Genomic DNA, 12,159 nt, shown 5'->3' on the forward strand with positions numbered 1-12,159 from the left:
GGCCAGTTTCACCAAGATTCTACCAAAATGTCCTTGTTGGGCAGAAAAATCTCACAGATGCACAGATGGAGGCTAAGCAATGCAGGAGCTTGAGTCCTATGAATGTGGCAGAGCACAGGAGTGGTAGGGCATGGGAGGTGCTGTAAACCTAATTGCAGGGGTGAGGTCCAGGTCTTCAGCTGTTCCAAGGGCTGGATGGAAGGTGAATCTCTGCAGGAGACCTGTAAAGAACAGGAAGAGCTCCTTTTTTGCAAGGGTCTCAGCTGCACACGTTCTCTGACCTGCAGCAACACAGAGACAGTAGGGGCACTAGGATTATTAATTCCTTAAGAACATTTTATACTGCTTTTCCCGACGCATTGCCTGAAACAGTTTTCCATTAAAAAAAAAAGCAATGACGAAAATCAAACACGTGAAAACAGATTAAAATGAAACAATAGTGGTTAACAACATAATGGAGTAAAACTAATCTTGAATGAATTATGAATTCCCAGCAAGGACCTTCTGACAGTGCTGGAAACAACGTGTGTTGAACATCTCTTTACAGTGATGAATGATGCCTACAAATACTTCCATTTTCTAGAGTGGGCAATGGTCCTCTGTAATGGTTTTCTTCCAAGAAAATGTTCTTAGGATGGCCTACTAACAAAGCCCACATTGGATACATGCAGATGTCAAGGCAGACGTTACCACTGAAACAGCTATACCTCAGCAGTAGCAACATCTCAGGTCTGACAAGTGGACATTTTCCATCCTCATTTCCTCCATAAGAGCATTTATGAGTAAACACTGCCTGTTTTTAAAAAGCTATGATGTGTTGTTAAGTATTCATTCTCACATCGTCAGCCACCTTGGAGGCCTGTTGTCAGGCAGAAGGGTAGACAATACATTTTTAAATCAATCAATTGATATTTTACCTGCAGAGAAAGGCATAAATGCATCTCTCTTTACAAATGTTCCTTCAGAGTCGTGAAAATGCTCAGGGTAGAATTTATATGGCTTCTCCCATTGAGATGCATCATGGAGTACAGAAAACAGTAATGGTATGATGTGAGTTCCCGGCAAAGTCAAAGGAAACTGGGATTTATAATTGAGCATAGTCCATTATGCCCATGACAATGGTCTAATCCTAAAATATAATTTTAAAATTCCACTCCAAATACTGATATGAGAATTCCCATATAGGGAAGATGAGATTTGAGTTTCTCAGGCAGAGAAATGTTGAAATTTAAAATTCTTTAAGGCAAAGATATTTGGTTTTTTTTCTGAATTACCTTTCAAGGGTCCCTTATACCCCAGTGCCTATGTCTGCAAAGAGATTCAGGATCTCTTCCAACTATGTAATCATATACTCTGATATTTCTGTAACTAAGGCTAACCCTATGGGTGCCTTAACACAATGGGCTGGTTTGCATGATCAGACAGCCCACTGTGGCTCATTTAAGCCATGGTGGGCTGTGGGCAGCCATTTTGAATATTCAATGCCTGGCTGCAGCTTGTCATGTCATGCAAACCCAGGGACTGTGGTTATGCAAGGGTTAAACAACCCATGCTCTGTTGTAGGTTATGCAAGGGTTCTTTAAATCACATAACCAATGGTCCCCAGGTTTGCATGACATGAGCCGTGGCCGGGAGTTGAATATACAAACCCCACCTGGCATGTGCCACAACCCACTGTGGCTTAAACAACCCATGTTGGCTGTTTTGATCATGCAGCGTTTTGATCCTGTCAATGGGTAGCCAGTACCATTCTAGCAATGTGTTTCAATGGGAGCTAGCGCGGTTCAAGAAGGCACTGGTGACTGACAGAGAGTACTCGCCTTTCCCCCACCCCCACTAGACAAGGGTGGGGGGCATGTGAGTGCTCTGTGTGGAGCAGGATGTCCGTCTATGCAGGAACTCAAAACAAAAAGGAGGCAAAGAGCTGACTTTGCTCTCTGTGGGAAATCCTATGGTGCTATGGGCTCCCCTAGACATCTGAGGGGCAGCAGGAATCTGTTGGGGTGTTAATTTTGGGAACCCACATCTTATGCTCAGCCTGCACGTATGTGTGAATAAACCTTATATCACAGAAATGCCATTAATCTCCAGTGATCTTCTAAGGAGACTGAATTCTGGGAAAGTGCCGGATCCTCTGAAACATGTCATTGCTCTAAAATGGCTGCACATGTGTAACAATGGGAAGCAAATCAATAAGGGTTAGCCAGTGCTAAACTGGCTGGAACTGATGCTCAACAGTTTCTGAAAAGTAAATTGCTTAATGTGTTATATCATAGGAAATAGGTGCATCATAGGCAGCTGAGCAAAGACTGGGAAGCATACAATGCAGTTAAATCAAGTTGATCACTTGTGGAACACAGTAGCCTTTAAGAGTAACCATCTACAGTGGTTGTGCGTGGCAAATTTGTTGGGATAATACTGGCGAATCTTTGAACTTTGCGAATTACTGCATGACATTTTTGTTCTGCATTGACATTTTTGTTCTGTGTTCTATCCTTGGCTGAGCAGACCCAACAACCTTCGTAATTTCTTCTTGGACAAACAACCCTTTAACCCTTTCCCAGAACCCTTATCTGGGAAAACAAACAACCCTTTAACAAAGATAAACTCCATGGGTTTGGATTTTGCAGTACTTTCTGAAAATATTAAACTCTGAAGCATATGGCTGCCATGAACGCAGTTCCCTAGATTTCTTAGGGGAACCAGGGCCAGAATGTGCAGTGGGACTCCCCCATACATTCACCTTTCAGTTGAGAGGGCAGCTTTTGGTGCACAAAGCTCTCCTTTCCATAGAAGAAAAGTAGGAGCTGTAGAGGGCTCTGGATCCATTAGTGAATAAATATACTTCACTGTTTTATAAACAGTGACAAGTAGTTTAAACTCACAATGTACTACAAAGGCAGGGAAAATACTAATGTTATGTCAGTTTCTAAAGATGGTAAGGATTCAGTAGGGAAGTTGCTAACTTGCCTAAACATGCCTCTACACAAGCAATTTACTGCATGCTTGTGGTTGGCCACTCACAGAAGTTTGCGGGTCCTTTACGTGACATCGTCAACCTCCGGGATGTCTCCTGCACCTTTCCCCATTTATCCCGCTATCGAAAAGATCAGAGATAAACTGGAATATTTAAAAAACACAGCCTATCGGCAGTGTGAAATGGCGCATGCTGGTGTAGCAGTATGAACTTGCCAAGGAAGGACTTTCCATGATTCAAACCATGTGTCTGCCATGTAAATGCTTGATTACATTTCTTGATCGGAGGGAGCACAGGGTAAAATGCCTCCCTGCAACGAAGGGAGACAGATCTTATCCCCCACCCCACCAAGCTGAGAATTAGGGGTGTACGAAACCCCGCTTACCTGGCTCCGCCAGGTTCTGCAGGTGGGGGGAGGCACTCCATCCCTCCCCCTCCGGAATCCTCGACATGGGGGGAGGTGCTCCATGCCTCCCCCCGGAATCCTGGCTGGCCGGCTCCGCTCCGCGGCCAAGCCACGGAGCCGCCGGCCGGCTCCAGCCACCTGCAGCCGGACATCTGGCTGCTGGGCAGTCCTGCAGGGACACAAATGGTGGCTGCCGTAGCCGCCGTCATTTGCGTCCCTGTAGTGAGCTGTGATGGGCTACATAAATATTTACGTAGCCTATCACGGCAGGGGGAAAACTCCCCCAGCGTACGCAAATGGTGGTAGCCACCGCCATTTGCGTACACTGGGGTTCCCCCCCCCGCCATGATAGGCTACGTAAATACTTACGTAGCCTATCACAGCCTCCGCAGGGACGCAAATGGTGTCCCTGTGTTAGCCGTGATAGGCTACGTAAGTATTTATATAGCCTATCACGGCTGTTAGAGGAAGACTCGGGGTGGGGACGGCGGGCACTTTGTCCCACATGCCTTTCGTGGGTTTGGGGGGCGGGGGCTTCGTTCTGTGATGTTTTTCGGGGGCCGAATGCACTGGCATTCAGCCTCACTGAGATCTGTCGCGGAATTCTGTGACATCCCTACTCAGAATCAACATCCTCTGTTGATTCAGAGCGCCCCATCAAGTTCAGTGGGGCTTATCCCCAAGTAAGTATGTTGAGGGCTGCAGAATTACAGCACAATCTTACATCTACTCAGAAGTAAGTTGTTGCTTACCTGGGAGCTGCAAGGAAATAGTACAGCACAAGTTAAGCGATGAAAACAAGTCTCCACTCTCCCACTCCTTTGCACAAATGCGAGGGAGGGAGGCGCTCCCACGATTCAAATCATGTGTTTGCCATGTAAAGGAGCCCCTCCTAATCCCGCAAAGAAACCCAAAGCAGAAAGCCCTGGTAAAGATGCAGAGGGTTTGTAGGGGGTTTGTTAATGCAGAGACACCATAAGAATTATTAGAACATACCTTAGTCTGGGCTGTGGGAAAACTAATTTTGCAGTAGAGATTTGGTGGTGCATAGCCATGGCCTTCCATTTCCTGTTTTTAATACCTACCAGGCCTTCTTCTTCTTCTTTTTTTTTTTTTTACAGTTTTTTAAATTGAATTTCAGTAATATTAACAAAGCAAAATAAGACAAAGCCTTACCACAATCAAAACTAAACTAAAACAAATTCCATCAGGATTACATCTTCTTACCATGCACTTATATTTTAATGGGTAAACAGAGGTCACATGTAATTCTTATCGGTGCTACTAGATATTTTATCAGAGGGACTCAGGATTATTCTTCATCTATTTTCTTCCTTATAGGAGCCATAGGGTTTTATAGTGTGAGGGAATCAAATATTGATGTTCTATTCTGTTCGTATATGCAATAAAGTCAAACCATATCACATAGAATAAATCATGTTTACTTTGACCCCTGGCCACCTTCAACTTGTGTGATATTTTTTCCATTATGGCAGTTTGCCAGACCATGGGACACCAATAATCCCTGGTAGGTGAATCCGTTCCCAAATCTAGCTATCGTGGATCTGGCAGCTACAAATAAATGAGTAATCAGCTCCTTACTATTTAAATCACTGGCCTCCCCTATACACAAATGTAATACTGCTAGAATTGGTATATGTGGGATATTTTGGTTTGTGATGTGGCCAATCTCTGCGGCCACTGCCCGCCAGAATGGTTGGACTTCTGCACAATCCCACCATATGTGCCGGTACATTCCTAACTCCTAGCACCCCCTCCAACACTGAAGAGAAATTGAGTGTGTCATAAGTGAGAGATGCCTTGGAGTCAGATACCACCCATGAACTATTTTCAGTGACATCTCTCTAGTTCAGGCTGATATTGATTTATACAGAGGCTTGTTCCATAGTTGTTGCCAGTCATAATCATCTACTTTAAAGTTCCAGGTTGTTTCCCACCAAGTTTTTTGTGGAGTAGTTAAATTGAATGTGAAGTAGGGGTGTACGAAGTACGACGTACTGTCAGAAAAAAGAGAAAGGGGGAATGAGTTGGCTGACAGAGGGGGTATGTCCAGAGCAGTTTCTCAAATTTCCAAATGTGCCCATGAGCCCCAAAAGGTATCCAACCTCTACCTTAGACACTGGGCTATTCAACATGAAGCTTTTAAGCCACCACTTTACTGAGGCTTCTGCTTCCAGATTCTTTGCAGGATTAAGATTGGTTCCTTTACACATTTTTGTCCAGGGTTTTTTCTTTCTCTGCCTTTCTATATGTCCTATTATTCAACCACTAGGTGGTGCTGTGGTGTAGTGGAATTGCTCAATTACACAAGATTTCTATGGTGTTACAGAGGCCATTGAGAAAATAATACCAGACTTTCCCTGTTAAGGAAAAAAAATGCAACAATAGTCACAAAGCACAGGAGAGGTCCTGGAGGATTATCACATCATGTAAAGGACCATGAGTGAGCATTCACAATAAAAGCCTCATGTAGAAAGGCTGATTTGTCTAAGGCAGGGGTGGACAGCCTGTGAGCTGCACGTGGTCCTCAAAGGTCACCTTTGTGGCCCATTGCGGGTGCCCTGTCCCCCAATTCCCCTGTCTGTGCCACTGCCAGCCAATTCTGCTGAGAAACAGGGTGCAGAAGGATGGTTCACCCCATGAGTCCTGTTTCCCAGCAGAATCAGCCTCCTACCAGCCCACCAACAACTGTGCTTTCCTCCTGCACCCTATTTCTCAGCAGCAGTCCTGATCAAGATTGCTGGGGGAGGGTGGAGAGGCTTTAACTCCCCCCACCGCCAATGATCCTGATCAAGATCGTTGTTTCCTGATCCTGAACAGAAATCCTGATCACTGGGGAGGAGGCAAGGTCCTTCTCCCCTCTATTATCCTGTCTGTGTGTGTCTGTGGTGTGTGAATGTGTGTGTCGTGTCATAGCCCCACACACCAGCCCTGCCCACTTGTGCAGCCCCTGAAGGATTTGCAGCAGCCAATGCAGCCCCCAACCCCCAAAGGTTGTCCACCCCTGGTCTAGGGTATTGCCTCAAGTGAATCACTTGAACTATCCAATTTATGGACTGTGTCCTACTATCCCCCCATCCCCTGGACACCAATGTTCTGTCTCCTACTCTCCTGTCTTTGTAAAGCAGGTTTAAACTTTTCTGAACCTAGCTGGAGGTTAGGAATAGCTGCAAGATTAGCTTCCTTACTGATAGTGGGTAGAAAAATTGGCATTGCAAAATCCACTTGGGTTATCATTTAACTACAACAAGTAAGAGATTTTTGAAAGTGTATCAGAATTTCCTGAACTCTTCTCCTGTTGAACCCCTTACAGATATGTTGCTACTAATGTAAGGAATTTTCTCCACATGAGCCAATCCAGACACTCAGATGGAGGAGAGTGTGCACTTTTGTGTAGCTTCATTTTCTTTCCTGAGCCGTGTGGAACCATGCACTCTGCAGATACCTTTCTCTGATGCATTCCACCACCCTATATGCCACATATGGATCTCTTTACATCCAGAACTTGCTCCATCACTGAGGCTGTTCTGTAAAGGTTTTCACTTTGTGACATGTGCTGCTTCTTGGTTACTTAGCAAATAGGGAAACCTACTGAATCTCACGTCAGCTGGCCTCAAAATGGGATACTGACTGCGAGAGGGGCCAAGGGCCTTGTTGCTACCAGTGCTCAGAGTCAGTGATCTCTATGTGGACAATACACTTATGGCTTTGTAATGTCTAACTGGCTAGCCCATGTTCAGTCATGTAACAAGGAGTCTCATGAAGGCTTCTGTGGAGCCAAGCAATGGCCTCCTTTGTTTGACCACAGCCAAAGCATGCCCAGACATGACCGCTTTTGAGTTCTTTGCCTGTACCCTATAACCCAGGTCCTCAGTGTGATCACAGGACTCAGCTACACAGAAGTGTCACATTGGCCTGCGATTCTCCCAGGGAGTTGGGCACGTTGCCTGTTCCTCGTGATCTACTCCTGACGCTGTCTCTCGCTCTAGGGCCAAACCCAAGCTTCCAGGCCCAGAACTTTCCTCTTGTTTGTGTTAATTACTGCCTTGTCTGCCCAGATACAGCTTCACTCCCTGTGAAATGCCCATTGCTGCATTTAGACAACTTCAGTGGAGCTCAGCTATCTGCCTGGGGTGCTTGGAGTGGGCTTCCACTTAATGCATGCAGCCACAATATTGGGGCTGCAGACCCTTGTGGGCTGATCCTCTTGGATCTACAGGGAGGCCTGTGTCTCACAGTGGGTATAAATAGCCGGACTATGATGTGCCATGGGCTTATCTCTCATATGGCCAAACTAAGCCAAGGGCCATTTGCTAAGGCATTGCTGGACACCCTCTGTAAAGCCCTCTGTTTTCTCGCTTCTCTGAAACACACAGATATGTCCACGGACTGTCTTTATCCCGATATCACTAAATCTGTTCATTCTGTCCATCACATGGCCAATCCTGTGTCACTGAAAGTTGAATTTTCTCCACTGTGAATAGGCCTTCCGCTGCTGCTTGGCCATTTCCCAAGCGCCCTCTCTGCTCCTTATTTGGCACACTGTAATTTATCACCTCCATCTTTCTTTGCTCTCGTGTTCCTGCTAGGGACCATAAGGGAATATGTTGCTGGTCCATGACTAAGGCTAGTGAACGACTAATCCTTTATTTATGAAAATAATTTTTGCATAAGAAAATGTTTACACTTAAGATTTATCTTTGCTCACCAGCTGGTTTGCCAACTGCTGAGTTATCTAGAGCAGTGGTGGGCAGAAAGTAGATCCTCCGATGCTTGGGACTTCAACTTCTAGCATTCTTTACCCTTATCCACATTGGCAGGGGCTTCTGGGAGTTGAAGTCCAAAGAATCTGGAAAACTACCTTCTGCCCACCCCTGATCTACAGAAGGCAGAACTCATCTCATTGATACATGCATTGGTTACAACCAGGCTGGATTACTGTAATGCACTCTATGTGGGACTGCCCTTAAAGCTGATCATGCATCCTCTGAGTGATTACTGCATGGCAGAGTCATGATGGCGGGTGGGTAGAGTCAGCACTGGCTGTGTAGTACTGTAGATTTTGCTGCCTCTAGATGCCTTGTCTTGCCTGGAATGTACTTTGTTCAGAGATATTTCTAGAAGTGAGGGGTGGGAAAAGGTTGGGTTTGCCATAGTTCCCCATTTCCAAAGATCAGTTGTGGGGAGTCTTGCTCTCAGAACAGCCCGCCCAAATTGATTTAGTGGAGAATGTAAGGTGTGGATAAACTAAAAAAGATACTGGAGATGCAATACCTATACATGTTCCTAACTTCTGAACTTAAAATCAAAGCACACTTGCAATGAGAATTTCAAAGTACAAGAGCATCTCAGGGCTAAAGTACATGCTACGCTGAATGTATAGCATGCAGTTGATCCTCACTGTTTTGTTAAACTTAGTGTAAGTGCGTGGGGCCCTGATCTGGATTGGGACTACTGTGTACAGGTAGGGGAGATTTAAACCTACCCATCCAGCCACTTTTCCTGCAAAATTCACCCCCTCCACACACACACACAACTTCAAAGAAAAAACTCCAGAATGTAGTCCCTGTGTGTGTGTGTGAAATTTGGGAGAAATGTAGCTGGATGGGAAGGTTAAAATCTCCCCTACCTGTGCATGGTAGTCCAAATCCACATTGGGGCCCTGCCCACTCAAACTAAGATAAACAAAATGGTGATGGTTAGATGCATGCTATGTATTTAACATAATGTGTAGTTTAGCCCTGAAGTTACATAAGAAATGGAACAGTAAGTGTACTAATAGTTAAAAGTAAAAGTTTTAAAACATTAAGGGTGTGATCCTATGGATGCTAGTCAGTGGCTAGAAGGCCATAGAATAGGTCGGTTCCCAGGAACTAACCTCAAAGCCCGGGCTCCGGGGTTGGTTCCCTGAGAACCAACTTTCACCCCCTCCCACACTGCCTCGCAGGCTTTGCACTTGGAAGAGGAGAATGCAGCGGCGAAAACGGGGCGTTCCTGGGGACGTGCCAGGGCGAGGAACTCAGAAATGCCGGTACAACACATCCAATGTGTCATCCGGCCGCCGCTTCCCCCACTCCGACTTCCTGCAGCTAGACAGCTGAAATTGGCTGTCTAGCCGCAAATGCAGGGCGGCTGAAGCACAGAGGGGACGATTCCATCCACACTTCTCTTGCCCTGCATTAGATAGGCAGTCGCCTCTGAGTTCGGAGGCAGCCACCTATCCTGGTAGGATTGCTCCCTAAGGCACACAGCATTTCAAACCATCACTAGATTACAGGCAATTTTGGAATATATTCAATCTAGAGAGGCTATAGACATTTTATGCCTAATCTAGGCATAAACAAGAGCAATAATCAAAAAACCTGAAAAACACAAGTTAGCAGATAACAATTTGAATTTACAAATAATGTTGCTTGTATAAAGATGCAGTCAGGAAATGTGTTCTTCAAGGCAAGAGGATACAAGTCCTAGTGATTCAGCAGTAGCAGAGATTTGAAGCTGTCTGCTCTGCTGAAACCAGCTCAGTGAAAAAATGGCAGTGCTTGGCGGAACAGAGAACAAAGGAAAAAGGGGAAGATCCCATAGGAGCTTTTTGGCCTTGCTTCATCACAGCTTTAGTTCAGCCCCACTCTTTTGGAAATGCAGTGTTTTGAGACAAGAGGGGTTGGGGAGAGGTTGACTTGCCCATTCAGCAGTTATTACATGGAACAAATGAGAAAAATCTGGACTCACAGCAAGATGCCAGCTTCTAAGTAACACAAGTCCCCGGTTGCTCTGCATGCTAGCAAGGTCTAGGGATGGGTGTATCTGTCAGTTTTGCTTTCTCTCACGTTTGAATTGTTTAAATCTCAAGGGTTTTTTGCCCAAAATATGGAAAAATTTGTGAATTTTGGCAAATTCTTATCAAAACCAAACTGAAACAAAATTCTTACCCACCCCTAACAAGTCCAGGATGTCTCCAATTCGAGCAGGACTTTTCTCAAGCAGTAAACCAGAGTTCCTTAGCAAAGTCTCTAGTTGGATTTGGGGCAAAGATCTTGGAAGCTTTTTAACTTAGATATGGTTGAAGCTGTTTAGCTTTGAAAACTGAGTAAAGTGGGGCATCATAGAGGTATGTAAAATCATGCATGGTTTGGAGAAAGTAGATAGTATCTCATAATACTAGAAACTGGAGTCATCCACAGAAACAGAGATTCAGGATAGATAAAAGGAAGTACTTTTTGACACAGCACTTAGCCCTCATCTACACAGGGGATGTACTCTGGCTCTACTGTGCCCCACAAATGATAATGGCATATGATATATGCCCCTCTCCATAGCAAGTGCAGGTATTCATGTTGTAAAACCGACTTTTTTTCAAACTCATTTTGTGACAGATTTTCCCATTGTGGTGGCTTCAGTGCAGTTTTGGAGTCTGTGTGATTTCACCTGTCTTCAGTGTGGGCTGGGGGTGGGGAGCAGCACTGATTGGCGGGAGGGAGTTTTGTCATGAAAGGGTGGATACAAGGAGAGGAGTGGGCTAAACATGCCTATGCGGAAGTAACCCATTGCCTTCCATTGCACTTCACAGGCAGAGAGGGGTTGCCTGCTAATTCCTTTGCCTGCTCTTTTTTAAATCTCCAGACCTGCGAATGTGTGCATAAGTTTAATGAGTTTAAAAGGTGATCACCCCCCAAGTGACCCTTACTCCCACCAAGAAAGGGTGGACACAAGGAGAGTGGGCTAAACATGCCTATGTGGAAGTAACTCATTTCCTTCAATTGATGACATTCGCTCTATTCATGGGATTCCGCCAACCCAGCCCCAAAGTTATGTGGTTTCAGCTGCCGTTTGCCCCATGAAAGCGGGTTTGTAAAAATATATACACTACTTCACTGGCTATGTATGCCACTGTAGGAGCAAATTCGAATTCATGAAAATCCAGCTTTAAATGGAGTCACATCATGAAGCGTCTCTGTGTAGTTCAACTATGGAATTTGCTAACACAAAATATAGTGATGGATTAGACAAATTCATGGGAAATAAGGCTATCAATGGCTACTAGTTACTGTATGATGTCTATATATTATGGCCATTATCAGAGGCAGTATCCTTTCTGCATTAGTTGTCCTACTCTGGACTTTTGAAAGGCATTTGGTTGGCCAGTAGTTGAACAGAATGCTGGATGAGATAAGCCTTTGGTCTGATCCAGCATGGCTCTTCTTACATTCTTATGGGAAGGTGAGCATACTGTGGGAAGACAGGATTGTTCTCTATGAGAAGACAGGGTTGTTGATATAAGTCATATGAACAAGACAGCTTGACTAGAAAAAGAAAGCCTATTTATTAAAAGGGTACACAACGGTATTTCCAGAACTTAGCTTTCCTATAAAACAATGTAAACATAAAACAATATGCACAGCATTTGCCATTTTATGATATATAATAGTGGATGCTTAAGAATATATGAAACTATCAATCAAATATGCTTTGGAGGTAATTTCCAGACTGGCAGGTCAAAGCCCTATAGGAAGATGGTCCATTTTCTTGGTAACCTCTTTGTGAAATCATTCTTTAACCACTTTTGTCATCTTAATCCTGAAGAAATGGCTTTAACAACACTTGACTCTACAGTGCTGGCTGATTCATATGTTAGTGATGTAAAAAGGAGGCTGATAGAAATGCTTTGGTGGCAAAGACAATGGAACCAATTACCTAGGGAGGTGGTGGGCTCTCCCACGCCTGGAGGCGTTCAAGACGAGGCTGGACAGCCATC

Source organism: Heloderma suspectum, chromosome 1 (genome assembly GCF_057233095.1).
Source record: "Heloderma suspectum isolate Gila_16-S chromosome 1, 16-S_ref, whole genome shotgun sequence".
Classification (NCBI taxonomy): domain Eukaryota; kingdom Metazoa; phylum Chordata; class Lepidosauria; order Squamata; family Helodermatidae; genus Heloderma; species Heloderma suspectum.